This window comes from Solanum pennellii, chromosome 4 (genome assembly GCF_001406875.1).
Source record: "Solanum pennellii chromosome 4, SPENNV200".
Lineage (NCBI taxonomy): Eukaryota > Viridiplantae > Streptophyta > Magnoliopsida > Solanales > Solanaceae > Solanum > Solanum pennellii.
Genome location: NC_028640.1, coordinates 35233127 through 35239191, shown reverse-complemented (window position 1 = coordinate 35239191; position 6065 = coordinate 35233127).

The following is a 6065-nucleotide window of genomic DNA, read 5'->3' as shown; positions in this document are numbered from 1 at the left end:
ATCTTTATACTGTCGCTCTTTTTCGACGCACGACATAAGAGTTTTTTCAATTTAAGTGACGTTATTGAATAGAAATTATTTTGATTTTTCAGAATCGCCACTTGAAATTGAGTTATGTTGTTCCAAGTCACATTTTTATTTAAATCCTAATCAAAAGGTAAATGACTCTTTATATGGTATGCGAATTTCTAGTTTATAAATGATATTAATAAATTAAATTATAACCAATAGTTGAGCGTCAAGTATTTTAAAAATATATAAATAGTTTAAACTTAAAATTGTTAATTAAGTGGTCAATTTTGAACTCAAAGGTAGATGACAAGAGTATTTTGGAGTCAATAGATGGATGCGAAGGGCATTTTGAAGCCAATAGGTGGATGAAGGGTATTTTTGTACCATTTCCAATAGTTCAAGGATATTTTAGGCCCTTTTTCGTATTTAAATTGTAGAATTTTAGTGTTTTCTTGGTATTTTTGAAACTTTTTCTGTTCTAGCTGTGTTTTATTTTGTGTGGGTTTTGAGTATTTCATTAATGGTTACTGGTGTTAAGGAAGTGTCTGGTGAGACGACAGTTGCTGAAGCTCCTACTGCTCAGCCTTTATCATCACCAAACACGGATAACACCAGCTATAATTCTGAAACTAATGGTGTTAGGGATTCATCTGCATCAATCGCAAATCCAAATCAGTTAAGTAAATTCAAATGGGTTTTGGGTTTTGATAAATACTCATTAGGATATTTTATAGGGAATCGGGTAGGAATTTTCTTCTTTGTTGATTCCAAACAAATAACTATCCGCAAAAGGGGTTGTGAAATGAGAACTTTCTGTTTTTCTTTCTATTGGATTCACTCATAGATTATCAAACTTCTGTAACAACAATAATCATCATAATGCTCTTCATTTTTACAACAATATTTGCCCTTCTCCCTCCAAGAATAGGGTCAGAATTGGGGTTATGGGTGGGTCATTAGCTTATGGGTTAAAAACAATGGTCAAATAGGTAGTTGCTTTGGATTTCGACATGTGTACATAATGAGGGACCCGTTAGTGATAGGGGCATGTGTGTACCAATAATTGGATGGCAGGGGCTTATATGGACGAAAAGTATAACAGAGGGTATAAATATACCATTTATCAAAGTTTGAGATATATTTTTCTTTTTTCCCATTAATTTATTAATATCATTTATAAATCAACCCAGTACCCACTCATACTAATTAAAATCCACCCAATTAATAAATCAATTTTACTATCAAAATCGCCTTGAAAGCTACTAAAACACGACAAAATTACACATTTATGAAAGTGACATAAAAAATTATCCGAATCTGAGTCGAAGCCCCAATTAAATTTAGGTTGAGCCGCTTATTTAGGAGGACACTTTTAATAAGATTCTCTGTCAAGCTTGAATTTGAATTTTATGATTAAAGGTAAAGAAGTAGTACATCCCAAATTAATTCTTGTACTTTTTTAAATTAATTTTATAAATATTTATGATTTGTTTTACATATTAAAACTTTAATATATTGTTTTTAAATAAAACTTTATCTATTAAGTAACATCATATAATTGAGATGAATGAATAATTAAGATGAGTATGATCAGACTTTTAAGTTTATCGATAATTTCATTTAGACACCTCAATTGTAATATATTTTAATTGAAGACTTGAATGCTTCGTACTTCCATAGGCATTTTTGTCTCAAATTTTTAGAAACACTCATTGGTAGTAGCTTTCCTCTTGTTGCATTAGTAATGGGGTGAATTAATTAATTGAGTGGGGTTTAATTAGTAATGGGTGGACAGTGGATTGATTTATAAGTAGAGGCGGATCTAGGATTTGGAGGTTGGGGGTGCCACGATACTTAAGTAAGATAAAGGATCGATTGCTTTAATTTTGGGTAACAATTCGAGTTTTTAATTTATTTTTTTAATAAATAAATCGATCAAATATGCATGTAAGTAATATTTTTTTTAGATATTTTGTGATTAGAGATAGCTAAACAATTGAATTTTTATTTCCTTTTTGGAATTAGTTATCTTATTCGCTGAAACTTTGAGGAAAAAAGATTTTTCACATTAAATTTGAGTTTGTATAAACCATCTAATAGTTGACACAAACATATTCCACATGCCTACTTCACTACGTCCCCATTTTGATTTGGCTTATTTCTGATGTCAAAATAACATTTTAAATAATTTTTATATCATTGGATAAATGTAAAAAATATTTTGTAAATACTATTTTAAAGTAAAAATTCATAAGTTAAACATATTGATTTATTAGTATTGGATTATAAGCCATAAGTCAAAAGTCAATTCAAACGGGTCTGTGTAACACTTTGAAAGTCCAAGACCTAATCTAGAGCCTCACATGAAGAGAAAAGACTTAGAATACTATTTTAAGGACTAAAATAATGTATTTAAAACATTTAGGAAGTGTTGGAGTCAAAATAGCAAAACGTCAAAGAAAGTCCATGACTTCTGGTGAATTATGAAATGTGCACTAGTGTGACTTGGCATGTTTCAATGGGGTTTAGGAGTCAAAATTTAAAAAAAAATTGGTAAAAAGGTGTTAAACAAGTATAAGAGTGTGTTTAGGGTCGAAATGTCTGGGTACGACTCCCCAAGGACCACCTTATGGGCCCTTGTAGAGGACCCCTCAATTTGACCCCAAAAGTTGTCTTTGATAGTGGCTACCTACGAAACCAATCGACTAGCCGTCATCTGATCGACGAGGCGTCGATGGCTCCTTGTTCGAACACTTAGCCAAAATCCCAAATTGGTCCAAAAGATCAATCTCTGAATTAATCGACAGTTGTGCAGTATGGGGGCGTCGACTGACCTACGAATCGTAGGTCGAGGTCTTGTAGGCCATGGTCTGGTCTTGAATGTCGAGTTTTAAGTGAGGGAATACATTAGTTAGTTTCTTAGGTGGTTAATTAATTGTTAGGGGTGTCTAATTAAGTTAGTTAAGAGACTATTAAAGACCTGAAACTCATTAACTTAACCCATTACCCTAATTCCCAAACTCGAATTCTCTCTTCCTTCTCTCTATTTTCTCTCTCTATTTCCCCAAGACTCCACTGAAGACCAATTCAAGGGCATTAGGGCTGTGAGAATTAACTCTCTCTCCATCAAGCTTCAAGTATTGTTAAGGCATTGAAACTCTTCATTCTTGGGATCTCTTTCCCCAAGAGGCTCTTTCAAATTGATTTCAGAAGTTGTCAAAAATATGGGATTCCTTCTTATTCCGAAATTAATCTTTCATATTGAATTGTTATTGGTTTCCTTTGATTATTAATGATATAATATGATTGTTTATGGGTTAATAGTTGTAGTTCTTTATCATTGACTTAGTTTGTGATGAATTGGATCTTTTACCCTCACCCTAGTTATAAATTGAACTTGGTGATGATTAGGGTTGTTAGAATTGATTATGTTATTGCTTAATTCACTATATTATGATGATCATAAGTGATTTATTGTATAATTGTGATTAATTAAGGGTGAGATTCTTCATGAAGGCTATGGAGGCTATTTGGTAAGACATTGTGATTCTCTACTCTTTACTTCAATTATGATGGATTGTATTTGGTGATGGTGTTGTGCAATTGAAGTATTGAATGTGACTAGATTTAGGAATATATGATGTGATGAATATGATAATGGCATGATATGAATATGATGAATGTGAGATCATGTTAAGGCTATGTTAATGCAAGTTTGAAAATGATTTCTCTTGTTTGCCTTAGATGAAAAGATGATGGTATGTGGATCTCACTAATGATGGTTGTGTGATGAAAGGAAGTTCTCATCTCATGCCTAATAAACAAAATGATATGCTATACAAGGGGGTTAGACTCCTATGACCTAAATTAAGCTATGATTGTTAAAGAATGACTTAATGACATTTCAAAAAGGGACTTTAGTTTAGCTCCGAGTGAACTTGACAATGAGAGGTGTTGACTCCCCCTTAGAAGGCAGATTCACCAAGGGTTCTCATGAGATAGTCACTATAATGCGATTGTGCATAAAGAGAGTCCAACATATGTTTTCTAGTTCTTGAACTATGTTTTCCCCATAGGAAAACTAGCTAGTGGATCCACCAAGAATGCTATGTTAATGTTTGGTCCTACCTTGGCTTATATGAAGCATGACATTACTTATGATCTCTTTCCTTGTTTACTTGATTATCTGGGGTTATGGGACTTCACATTAGCATTGCACTTGTATGCTTGGTTTGGGATTATTGGTAAAGGTCTTGCAAGTTATGATGATATGAACTCTTATACATGTATTGTTGTTATGACATTATATTGGAGTTGCTTGGGTTATATGATCTTGATATGCTACTATTCATGTGGTATGACCTTATGTTGATATTGTTCATGTTGACTTGACATTTATTGGTAATGATGGTCTTGTGTTGCATATGTACTTGTCTTACTGAATATGTGATCATTGGCTTGTATGTGTTTTTATTTGTGCATTAAGGCTTTCAAAGGCGACTTAGCATGACTTCGAAATAAATGTCCCTTTTAGCATGATTTTCAAGATTGTATGTGTAACGACCCGCTAGATTATTTTGACAATTAAAACTATTTTGACTTTTTCCAAAAAATTTAAAAGGACATTTAAAACTATTCGATAACTACGAAAATCTAATTAATGAAACTTCTATTAAATAAATAATATAGATAATAGGTTAGTGGAGTTTCACGGTTAATAACTATTATTTTAAAAAAAGGGAGGTAGAGGCGGAAACTCACATAGACAACCAACGAGAGGAGAAAGTAATAATCACTGCTCGTGAAAACAAAGGAATCCTCGTCCACCTTAAGGTATGCTGTCAGAGTAAATTGGAATGTTGTTATTATTATACTATCATATGAAGTTAATATGAAAGTGGGAAAAGAATTGGTAATTAAAAATATATATATAAAAATTAAAGAACGAACGTTTTCTTTTTAGTATTATTTGAATCAACCTAAATGCAATTAATGTCACTAATGATCCATCATTCTGATGGTGGGTAGTTCTTTTTTTTTTTTTAAATTTGAGTTTGTTTTTATCTTATTTCGAAAATAAAAGGATAGGGGACAAGATTTAGATGTTAATCATTAGGCAATCATGCCAATAATTGGCATTCGATAGAGATAATTGAGAAACTTGGCATTTTGCAGAATGGGTTTAAGAGAAAATGGTCATGTTACATGCTTCTTTCAATGAGTGGATTTGATTCTTATCTTATTATTTATCAAATTAAGATACTAGTTTTTGATATATTGAGATAGGTAATTAATTATTAGATGTATATTATATGATTTAACATTGAATTTTAGAGTGTTTGGAGAGATTAAGGTTAAATTTTTGGCTTGAAATTTAACAAATATGATAATTTTGACATATAAATTATATAAAGATTTGGAGCTTGATTAGAGATATAAGTGGGTTTTAGGGTCTATGGTAGACACAATAATTTGAATGTCTACAAACTCTCTTACTTATGAATATTGCATAATTGTTAGATTGGAAATGTTCCGAAACTTTACGGAAATGAAAGGAAAAATCTTGAAGATTCGTGAGTTCGGCATTTAAGGTATGTTAAGGCTTTTCAGACTTGTTGAAGGACTTTTTCCTAATTAACGATTAGAAATGAAATAGACAAAGGGGTAAGGGCGAAAGATGGGGATCTCGTATCAATGCTGTGACAGACATTGGTACGAGTACCGATGTTATAAAGGAAAAGTTATTACTATAGAATGTGGATTGTAATTTGAGAATACCAAAGCATATGGACATTAGTTGATATATTATTGACTTGAATTCCTTATGTGAATGTGTTTTCTTTATTACTCCTGTATAATTGTGATAATTGATGTGCTTATGTATTATGTTGATATTTGGCTGATTTAGGTGCATCATCATCCCCTTACTTGAAATAATATTGTGCACATGCATTGATTAGAGATTGATTATAAGTTGGGCACGTGGAGATCGTCCGTGCTAAGGATGGTGAGATGTAAAGATTATAATTTGGGCACGTGGAGATCGTCTATGC